The sequence below is a fragment of the Mirounga leonina genome, unplaced genomic scaffold (genome assembly GCF_011800145.1).
Source record: "Mirounga leonina isolate KUSES-001 unplaced genomic scaffold, KU_Mleo_1.0 Mir_150, whole genome shotgun sequence".
Lineage (NCBI taxonomy): Eukaryota > Metazoa > Chordata > Mammalia > Carnivora > Phocidae > Mirounga > Mirounga leonina.
Window position 1 is genome coordinate 33535927 of NW_023270374.1, and position 12313 is coordinate 33548239.

Below are 12313 nucleotides of genomic sequence, written 5' to 3' on the forward strand. Positions count from 1 at the left end.
TAAATCTGAATTCAGAAACACATTTGGCCCCAAAGGCAGCAGATAAGGGGTTGAGAACTTGTTCAACCCATTTCATGGACGAGAAAACAGATTCCAAAAGGTCAACACAGCAGCAGCAAAAGTTTGAGCTTGGACCCTGCAGCCTCTCTCCACAGCTGGTGTCATTAACCACTGAGCTCCCCTGCCTTGGACAAACTGCCCTTCCAGGTGCTCTCAGGTGGACCCTCGGAGCCCAACAGTTCATTCCTGGCTTCCTCTTGAGCAGGAAGGCAGAATTTGCCTTCCTAGACATTTCAGCTATGAGACGACTCCAAGAGCAACAGGACCCTAATTAAACTGCTTTATTAAAACAAATCTTGCAATATTGACCTATGTTTCCGATCTAGAGTGAAATGCAGTGACAGCATCAGACGTAGACAGGAAACTGCTGTCAAGAATCTGGATCCATACTTGCTTGAGTTTTTATGCAGAGAAACAAAGACAGACATCTATCAGTTTGCTGATGGTCAGGCTGTCCCAAATTATCACATTTTCTCATATTACCCAGATTAGGTCAGACCCTGAGCCAGAAAGCATGTGTTCAAATCCTGACTCAGCTACCTTATGGCTGTGTACCCTGGGACAAGTTACTTAACCTCTCTGAACCTCTCTGTACCTCAGTTTCTAGATCTGGAACATGGGGATAATCATAGCACCAACCTCAAGAGTTGCCATGAGGATAACATGAGTCTGTATTCAAGGCACTTAGAATATAGCAAATCCTATATTAGCCTTTGATTCCTAAGTAGATAATGGTAGATAAAAGATACGTTGCTTCACATTTAACCTCTCCGAAACCGGACTCCTCCTTGCCATTGAGATGTACTTTTAATATCATGCTTACGTTCTTGTTCCCAAGAAGTTGCAATTTAACCAATGTTGCTTCTTTTTTCTTTATAGCATCTCAGAATTGAGAGAATATGATAAATGATACTTTTGGAAGAACAGGATGTATTTTCCCTTTGGTCTCAAGAGAAGAAATGGAGACAGGGGCAAGTTATAGATTCAAGCTATGCTCACCTGTGTCTATGCATGGAGGTCACACTTCCCTTTCATAGTCCGATGTGACAAAGCACCAAGCTGACTAGGTGTTTCCATTCCAAAGGAAAAGCTGTACACACTTTCATATTTGCATTTCAAAACTCTAACAAATGGCCGCAACCAACTACTTGGGATTTTTCCTAATTAGTTTTACCCTGTGCCTCTGTCACCTTTAGGAGGAAGCTGAACATTTTTAACCTTCAAAATTAGCAGCAGTGCATGTCAGGAAGCATTTCAAAGAAGAGTCAATGTGCGTTTGGGACCTAACTGCTGTGTCTGAAAGTGTTGTGTGAAGATTTTTCAGTCTTCAGAGAAGCAAGTCCCCAACCCTTGGGAAAACTAGCCTTGAAACTAGAAATTTCCCCAAATCCCATACCTGAGAAAAATGTTAGAACAGATTTACCCATTAAAGCAAGGAAATAAAACTAAGAATAAATAAATCGTAAATCAGATGTCTCTCTCTTGCTTAAATCCTCCAACCGCCTCCTACTATACATGGAACATCGATAAAACTTCCTTACCACAGCCTTCCAGGCCCCACGTGACCCACCCCCAACCCTATCTCCTGATTTTTCTCATTCTATGCTCCCCTTTACACACTATGTTCCACATACGCCAGTCTTTTCTCAAACACATCAAGCATATTCCTCCAGGTTCTCTGTACTTGCTATGCCTCCTGCCTGGAGAGATCACCTCCTTCCCAGGCTGTTGTGCGGGATGTACACGATACAAGGTCAGCCAGAGCAAAGGGTGCCTTTTTCTAATCCATACAAAGCAGCCCTCTGGGCTAGCAGCAGCCCTCCTTCCCAGGGAGGATTCATTCATTCCTACAACAGCTATTAGTTGAGCACCTACTAAAGTCAGGCACTGTTCTAGGTACTGGGGTTGTAGGCTTGAACTAGACAGGCAGCTCCCTGCCATCTAGGACCCCACGCAGTAGTAGGCTGAGACACACAACAGACAATCCAGCAATAAATAAGCAGAACATCAGACAATAACAACAGTGGGAAGACCACGTAAACTCAGTTGTATGATAGCCACTGGGTGGCTACTTCAGATTGGATGATCAAGGAAGGCCTCTGGAGGAAGTGGCATTTATTTTCATAGCTAAATGACCACAAGGAGGCATCAACACAAAGAATTTGTTTGGGTTGGGGGATGGAAGACAAGGCATTTCACGCAGAGGGAACCGAGGTGTGAGCTCTTTTTAAGGCTATTAAGGAGTGAACAAGCTGTGTTCTAGCAATAGGAAGCCAGGGGACGGCTGGAATATACCGATCAAAGAGGGAACAGAAGCGCAATGAGGCTGGACAGGTGGGAAGGGTCAGATGATGTGGGACTCTTAGGTCAGAGTGAAGTTTGGATTTTATTCCCACTGAGCTACAAAACCATCTGAAGTTCCAGGCAGAGTGTGTCATGAGCTGGTGTGTATTCTGGAAAGATTACTCTAACTCAGAGTTATCCAGAAGAACTTGCTGCAATGATGGAAATACCCTGTTATCTACACTGTCAAATGCAATAAACCACTGGCCACATGCGACTAACAAGCACTTGAGATGTGGTTGGTGGGACTGAGAAATTGAATTTTTATTTTTGTTCTATTTTAGTCTATTTAGTTATTTAAATTTAAAGACCTACATGAGACCAGTATCTCCTGTTTGGTCCAAGCCCCTTAACTGCTGAAGATAATTAGGAGGTACAAGAGGAGGGCAAGGGTGGAAGCAGGAAGATTAATCAGGAAGCTATCACATCAGTCCAGGGGACAGATGATAACAGCGAGAAGCAAAGATGGAGAGAAGAGAGAGTTCAGAATACATTTCAGGGGTGGCGACAAGAGAGTGGCGGGGGGGGGGGGGGGGGGGAAGAAAGGGAAAATGAGGAATCTGAGAACTCGTCGATTTTTGACTCAGCAACTAAGTGGATGGTGGCACCATTTTGGTACAGAGAAGACGGAGGAGATGCCAGTTTGGGGGAGGAAACAAAACACAAAAACTTGCTTCTCCCAAATTCTTCACATGGCAGGTTACTCTGGACATCTGGGCCTCAGATGTCAGCTCAAACATCACTTCATCAAAGGCTGGGCATATCATCCACCACAATTCCTCATCGCTATCTGTCATGGGGCCTGCATTTACTACCTGTAATTTTTTGATCATGAATGCATGGTCTCCCTCTTTGAACTGTAAACTCTCCATACTGGGTCCTCAACAGACACACACACACACACACACGGAATGGTACCTGGCAAATGGCAGGTATTCAAATACATGCTGAATTAAAGAAACAGGTATAAATATTTTACAAAAACAAACAACAAAAAACAGGGCTGAAGTCTCAAAGGGTAGGTTTCCAGTTTGAATTTGTACAGAATCAAATAGTAGAAAACAAAATGTGCTCACACACCTGCCCCAGGTATAAATGGATAAATTCTGTTTGGGGTTATTTACCAGTATTTCTTTTATACAGAAACAGAGTATAATTTTCTCTGTTGATCTGAGAATGATCTGCCCCATCTGACAGGTGCAAAAGTGAAATGCTAATCAGAACATGGTTCCCAGCTCTGCAGTCCTGTTTCTCTCCAAGAATTTTGAGGGACAGAGCAGATGATATGTAAAATGCAAACAGGATAAATCCCAGGCTATGGTTTTTAAAGCTCAGCGCGTCCTTGAGTGTTACCTGCCCTTAGTTAGGAGCAGCACATGACCATCAACCACTTACATCCCACCGCCAACCAGCAGCAGATCGTATTCCAAGTGAACAGGTGCTATGTGACAGGACACAAGGAGTAGGAGCTTTGCCATCATGCAGATATGGACTTGAACTGGGCTGTGCAATCCTGACGAAGTCAGGGAGCCTCTCTGGTCTCCACTCCCAACCAGCCTGCCCTGCATACATCAGGTCACCCTGCACAGCCCGCCAACCAGGATCTCAGATATTTTCTAACTATAGGTAAGCCCTACCACCCCAAAACTTTGGCGCCCCAGAGAAGATCTTTGCATTTATTCACTTGAGCTTGTCAGGTGGGAGTGGCACACAACTTTGTAATTATCTCCCACATTCTCCTGACTTAATTCTGTCAATGCACTGCCCCAAAACTAACACACACACACACACACACACTCTCTCTCTCTCTCTCTCTCTCTCTCTCTCACAATTCCACACCCACAGACACATGCAGAGCTCTCTGCGGCTTCCTTCACTCTACACTGACTCACAGTCGTGAGAACACATTTCCTTTTCCTCTTCACAGGCTCCCAAAATGAGATCGTTTCTGGTGAAAGCAATTGTAAGTGCTGGGTGAACAACTCCAGAAAATTAGTACAAGTTCCACTAAGGCTAGAGACAGAGAGAAGAAAAACCTGTTCCATTTCCACTGTATTCACATTACCCGCAAAACAGAACACGCCTCTCATTTCCACCCCCAACTAATCCCAGTCCTTAACAAAAATTAAAACGAAAGCTACTGTCAGCTCCACCCCAAATGTACATTTTCTATTTGCCATGAACAGTCACTCCAAGTCAGGAATGCACCATTCTCTCCACTTTTTGAAGCATGATTTCTCATCAAAACTGCTGCAGCATCTCTATCTCCAATGGAGATAGCGAGAATGTATTAAAGATTTAACCGTGAGTCATTACAGACATTGAAAGAAGGCATAATTCTGCCAACCCTAGCCTTTGCCACCACCAGGTATTACAATTTTATTCTGTCAGACTAACCAGAGAAAGAAAGAAATATACAAGTCCATATCCCATCCCATATCTATTCTCTAGAATAGATCATGTATTAGGCCACAAAACAATAGTCCATAGCATGATAGAGTCTAAACAAGGCCATTCAAATTTTTAACTACAGCAATGTCAAGGGTGACTTAACCCTCTTTGGGGAAAATGGAACAAAGGGCTGTGGTTAAATAATTAGAAAATACCCAAACAAGCACAAAATCATAGAAGAGAATTCAAAGGCCAATCCAGACCCACCTTCCAAATCCAAGTGCCAAACAGACCCACAGAGAGAATGGAGGACCCTAGTTAACATTTACCAAGAATATATTCAGTGCCACGTTCTTTATATTCTAAATTAGCCCTTGTAACAACCTGTGCAGAGCTCCACTTGCTTTCATTTTACAGACAGAAGGTTCAAAAACATCAAGTGCCAAGCAAAAATAAAGGAGTTCATGACCACTAAACCAGTCCTACAAGAAATATGAAAGGAGCCTCTTTAAGTGGAAAGAAAAGACCACAAATGAGAGTATGAAAAATAAGTATATCCATAAAAATCAGTCAAGGGATTCACAAAATAAAAGGATATAAAATATGATACAATATACCTAAAATGTAGGGGGCAGAGGAGTAAAGAATGTGTTCGAACATAAGCGACCATCAACTTAATATAGACTGCTATAAGCAGAAGATGCCCTATACAAACCTAATGGTAACCACAAATCAAAAACCAGTAATAGATTAAAAAAAAAAAAGAATAAAGAGAAAAGAATACAAGTATATCACTAAAGAAACCAGCGAACCATGAAGGAGAGCAAGAAAAGGATCAAGGAAAATCTATAGAAATAACCACAAAACAAGTAACAAAAGGACAGTAAGTACATATCTTTCAATAATTACTTTGAATGGGGACACCTGGGTGGCTCAGTCGTTAAGCGTCTGCCTTCAGCTCAGGTCGAGATCCCAGGGTCCTGAGATCAAGCCCCACGTCAGGCTCTCTGCTCTGCGGGAAGCCTGCTTCTCCCTCTCCCACTCCCCCTGCTTGTGTTCCTGCTCTTGCTATCTCGCTGTCAAATAAATAAATAAAATCCTTGAAAAAATATACTTTGAATGGAAATGGACTAAGTGCTCCAATCAAAAGACACAAGGTGACAGAGAAATTAAAAAACAAGACCAATGTATATGCTGCCTACAAGAGACTCATTTGAAGCCTAAAGACAACTGCAGATTCAAAGTAAGGAAATGGAGAAACATCTGCCGTGCAAATGGATGTTAAAAGAAAGGTGGGGTAGCAATACTTATATTAGACAAATATATTTTTTAAAAGATTTTATTTATTTATTTGAGAGAGAGAGGAGGAGAGACAGTGAGAGAGTACAAGCGGGGAGGAGAGGGAGAAGCGGGCTCCCTGCAGAGCAAGGAGTCTGATGTGGGGCTTGATCCCAGGACCCTGGGATCATGACCTGAGCCAAAGGCAGATGCTTAACCGAATGAGCCACCCAGGCATCCCTAGACAAATAGATTTTAAAATGAAAACTAATGAGTCAAAGGACACTATATGATAATAAAGGGGACAATCCAAAAGAAGATAAAACTAATTGTAAATATTTAGGCACCAAACACATGAGCACCCAAATGCATAAAAGTTAATAACCAACATAAAGGAATTATTCAATAATAGTACAATAATAGCAGGGGACTTGAACACCTGACTTATATTAAAGGACAGATTATCTAAACAGAAAATCAACAAGGAAATGGTGGCATTGAAGGATACACTGGACCAGATGGATTTAACAGACATATTCTGAACATTCCATCCCAACAGCAGAATACACATTCTTTTCAACTGCACATGGAACATTCTCTAGGACAGAACATGTATTAGGTCACAAAACAAGTCTCAATGAATTTAAATAGATCAAAGTCATACCATGCATCTTTTCTGACCACCATGCTATGAAACCAATCAACCACCAGAAAAAATCTGGGAAGAGCACAAATACATGGAGGTTAAATAACATGCTACTAAACAATGAATGGGTCAAGCAAGCAATCAAGAAAGAAATCACAAAGTTCATGGACACAAATGAAAATGAAAACACAATGGTCCAAAATCACTGGGATGCAGCAAAAGCAGTTTTAAGAGTGAAGTATATAAGCAATACAGGCCTACTTCAAGAAGAAAAATCTCTAATAAACAACCCAACTTTACACCTGAAGGAGCTAGAAAAAGAACAAACAAAACCCGAAGCCAGCACAAGGAAGGAAATAATAAAGACTAGAGCAGAAATAAATGATATGCAAACTAAAAACAACAATAGATAATGAAACCAGGAGTGGTTCTTTGAAAAGATCAACAAAATTGATAAGCCTCTCCAGACTTATCAAGTAAAAACGAAGTACTCAAAATCACAAATGAAAAAAGGAGAAATAACCAACACTATAGAAATATAAATTCTTTGAGAATATCGTGAAAAATTATATGCCAACAAACTGGACAACCTACAAGACATGGTTAAATACCTAGAAACATGTAACCTTCCCAAACTGAAGCAGGAAGAAATAGAACATTTGAACAGACCAATTACTAGCAAGGAAATTGAATTGGTAACAAAAAAACTCCCAACAAACCAAAGTCCAGGACCAGATGGCCTCAAAGGGGAATTCTACCAAACATTTAAAGAACACCTATTCTTCTCAAACTATTCCAAAAAATAGAAAAGGAAGGAAAACTACCAAATTCATTCTATGAGGCCAGCATTACCCAAATACCAAAACCAGATAAACACACCACAAAAAAAAAAAAGAAAGAAAACTACAGGCCAATATCTCTCAGGAACATAGAGGTAAAAATCCTCAACAAAATATTAGCAAACCAAATTCAAAAATACATTTAAAAAAATCATTCACCATGATCAAATGGGATTTATCCCCAGGATGCAAGGGTGATTCAATATTCACAAATCAATTAGCATGATACATAATAACCATATGATCATTTCCACAGATACAGAGAAAGCATTTGATGAAGTACAACATCCATTCATGACAAAAACCCTCAACAAAGTAAGTTTAGAGAGAACACCCGTCAACATAATAAAGGCCTTATATGAAAAACCCACAGCTAACATCATCCTCAATGGGGAAAACCTGAGAACTTTTCCCCCTAAGGTCAGGAAGAGGACAAGGATGTCCACTCTGACCACTGTTATTCAACATAGTGCTGGAAGTCCTAGCCACAGCAATCAGACAACGAAGAGAAATAAAAGCCATCCAAATTGGAAGGAAGAAGGAGAACTTTCACTATTTGCAGATGACGTGATATTATATATAGAAAACCCAAGAGACTCCACCAAAAAAACTGCTAGAACTGATAAATGAATTCAGTAAATCTGCACCATACAAAAACAATGTATGAAATGTATGAAATCTGTTGCACTTCTATACACCAAAAATGAATAAGCAGGAAGAGAAATTAACAAGTTCATTTACAATTGCTCCCAAAATAATAAGATACCTGGGAATGAACCTTATCAAAGAGTTGAAAGACCCATCCTCTGAAAACTATAAAACACTCATGAAAGAAATTGGAGATGGCACCAAAAAAAAAAAAAAAAAAGACACACACACACAGGAATACTATTTGGCCATAAGAAATAGTGAAATCTTACCATTTGCAGTGATAGGGATGGAGCTAGAGAGTATAATACAAAGTGAAATTAGTCAGAGAAAGACAAATACCGTATGATTTCACTCATATGTGGAATTTAACAAACAAAACAAAGGAACAAAGGGAAAAAAAAGAGAAAAACCAAGAAACAGACTCTTAACTATAGAGAACAAACCAATGGTTACAGGAGAGAAGGATGGCAGGGGGATGGGGATTAAGGAGGGCACTTGTCCTGATGAGCACTGGAAGATGTATGGAATTGTTGAATCACCACATTGTACACCTGAAAGGACTATAACACTGCTAATTATACTAGAATTAAGATAAAATCTTAATTGAAAAAAAACAGTAAGATCAACCAGCTACTAAATGTGAAGTTCAGATTTAAACTCAGATTCATCTATCCCAAGCTTCTTGATTCTATCTCACTCGGTTTTTATTTTAGTGTTTCATTTCAGTATCATTAGATTATTAGCTTTTAAAAGAAATACTTGTTTATATAAATATGAAAAATAGTTTGAACGTTCCTTTAAAAAGGAAACTAAGAGTTGCCCATAGTCTACCACTCAAAGATAGGAACTGCTAACACTTTGGTTCATTCTCTTCCATTAATTTATATATGTTTATATATGTTATAAAATTTAAGATCAATAAGATTGCCTATGAAGGTTTACTAATTTTTAAACTAAACACAGTGAGAGACTTTTCACATAGCATTCATAATACTTGAAACTATCATTTTATATTTCTGCAGATAATTTCATTATATAAAAGCCATGTAATTATCTTAGCTACTCTCTGCTACTGTGCACTCCAGTTTGTTTCCTCATTTTTCTCCATCCCAAATAACGTTCTGATAAAAATCCTTTTACCTTTTACGTACATCTTTATCTCTCCAAAATAAGTTTCTGGGAATGGAAATACAAGGCCAAAGGGTATACACATAAAAATTTTAAGGTTCTCAAACCATGTATCAAAGTGCCCACCAGAAAAAATTTGCAGAAATTTATACTCTTGACAAACACATCACCTCATCCTCACCAATATCATTGCTGAAATTGTTGTAAATGTAAGAACTGTACCTTTCTTTATCAATTTATATTTCAGTAACTGTAAGTAAAACGGATTTTCCCCCAGATTTTTATTGACTGTGGCAATGTTTTTTAAATTGACTATTCACATCCTTTTCTTCTTTTTCTAGCAAGACATTTTTTGATTATTAGTGTTAAGGATAATTGACCACTTGTTAATTGTGTATGTTGTTAAGTATTTTCCCCAGGTTGTCTTTCAACTTTTTTGTCCTTTTATTTTTACCTACAAATGTTTAAGATTTTTATGTAACCAAATGCATCTTTTTTCCCCTTATAGTTTCTTGGCCTTTAACTTAGAAAGCCTTTGCTCCTAGCTCCTACTAAGATCAAATAAACATTCACCTATATTTTCTTAAACTCTTGCCTTTTCCACTGCACTGCGCTGATTCTTATTTCATATGGGTGAAACGTCAAACAAGAATAGAAAAGTAACTGAAAATATCCTTAAGGTAAAAAAGAAAAAAAGTAAATCCATCTGAGAAGACACATTCACTGGCAGATATATTATGGATGAATCTGCCCCCTTTGTAATCTCAAGGATGACAACTACAGTGAGCATCAAACACCCTTAGAAAAACCCCCTTATCCCAGGTCTTCAGTCTGGGTATTGTGGGGCCCCTGATGCTGTGATCCGCCCCAAGGGAGTGTCAAACTATGGCTACCATGTGAAAGCAGGTAGTTTCTGTCCCAAGATCTCAAACCAGTCTGGTATTCCCAGAACATCTGCCCTGTGCCCAGCCCCAAATCTCCACCAGAGAACCCAGGGAGCACACAGGTATGCCCAGAGGGATCTTTCTGAGGTTCCAGGAGCTGGGGAACTTGCAGGTATGCCTGGAGGGGTCTTCCTGAGAGAAGGCAATTAAAATTCACATCACAAAAGGAATGAGGCTTTTTTTATTCTCAACTGCAAAACGTGGTGTGGTTAATCAGAGCAATTATAAATGGTAACATCATTATTCAAGCTTCTATTTCCAAACGAAGTCATTTAAATGAATACATTTTCTGCCTTGGAGCAGTAGCTGCTAGTGAGCCTTTAAAAAGAAAAGAAAAGCGGGGGGAAAATACCACAGAGAAGCCCCCAGTGCAAAGCCTTGGAGGACGGGGCAGAAGGAACTCAGCCCTTGGCAACTGGGAGTCTGAGCTCTGGGCACAGTCCAAGTCTGACCCCAGCTCACTCTCCAACCTTGGGCATAACCTTGGGCGTGATCTTGGGCAAGACCTCGTCTCACACCTGTGCAGCCAGGGGAATATAGTACCTTGTATTTGTAAGCCTCTGGGCTCTGACATTGTGGTTCTGAATTCTACAGCTTATTTTCAGATCAACTTTCTCTATATGTTGCATCTGCAATTGTACAGGAGCCAACAAGGTGTCAAATGCATTCTCTTATTCAAATAAGACAAATTCTTCAGAAGAAGCTGCCCAAACTGCCTCTAAATGGTCACAGATTTATCTTTGAAGTACAGTCTGCGCTCTGTGCTCACTCTAAATCATGGAGGAAGGCAGTGGTCACTGAGGCCCTGAACTCTTCTGCAAGGAGATGTGAATTTCCTACCAACCTATCTAGCATCAGCAACACCTTGCTTTTGGCTCAGGCACCCTGGTAAAGGGACACTCAATCTTTGCAGAACCAAAACACTTTAGACAGACCCAGAGAGGCCACCCGAGAGTTTCTACCCTTGGACGGTTAGTGCCCAGCTATTTACACATTTCCTCACCACCACTATGAAGTGGGCACTGAGCTCAGTGATGGACAGTCAGTCACTGAGAAGCCATCCACCTGCCCTGTTGAGCTCACCGTCCAGTGTGGGACGTAGGTCATTAAGGAGTAAACAAGTAAGCAACATGATCATATCAGGTGATAAACATTATGAAAGAAATAAGCGCAGTGCTTGGCAAAGAGTGACTGAGCCAGGGACCATGAGCACCCACTTCAGAATGGTCAGGGAAGACCTCCCTGAAGAAGTGAGATCTGACATTAGATCACAAAGGGTGTGACGAAACCAGTAATTTACAAAACTTAACAAGCGTTGGGCAAAGAGAACTGTGCAAAGGCCCTGAGGCAGCAAGGACCTCTGAGAAGTTAGAAGGCAGCCAGTGCAGATGGAGTCAGATGAGCTCGGCTTCCCCAGGGTGAACCACCTCCATTCCTCCGATATGCTCTCTCACACCTGCCCTCCTGAGGACATGCTCCAGGTTGTCACCATTGCTCTCACTTGTGGAGATGAGAGGTCAGGGGTTCTGATGAGCAGAGGTACTACTGCCTTTGCACGAGGCCCTGTGTGGACTTACTACCATCCCATAACCCATGAGGTAAATACATTCACTGCCCCCACATACACAGAGAGGTCAGGTCACCAGCCCAAGGCCACACACCCAACCAGGGGCAGCACACAGGTGTGCCAGCACTAGAATCTGGGCCTGAGCTGTTTTCACAGGCCCAGACTCCAGGCTGTCCCTGCTGGCTCTTGGCTCCTTGGCATTGAGGTCACTTAGCCCCCTCCCCCACCAGGGGCTTGGTCGCTTTTGTTCCTGCTCATTTCAAGCTCTCTGGTCTTCTGCATGCAGTGTTGGTCATTTCCTAGAGCCCAAAGGGAGGCGCTTAAGCATCTTTCTCTTGCTTCCCTAGGTTAAATTCAGGCCACTTCATAGCCACCCAGAGCCATACTGGCTACTGAACACCCGGACAGCTCACGGGTGGAAATAACAATGAAGAGGAGTTGAAAAAGAAGATCTGGTGCTTCCTGA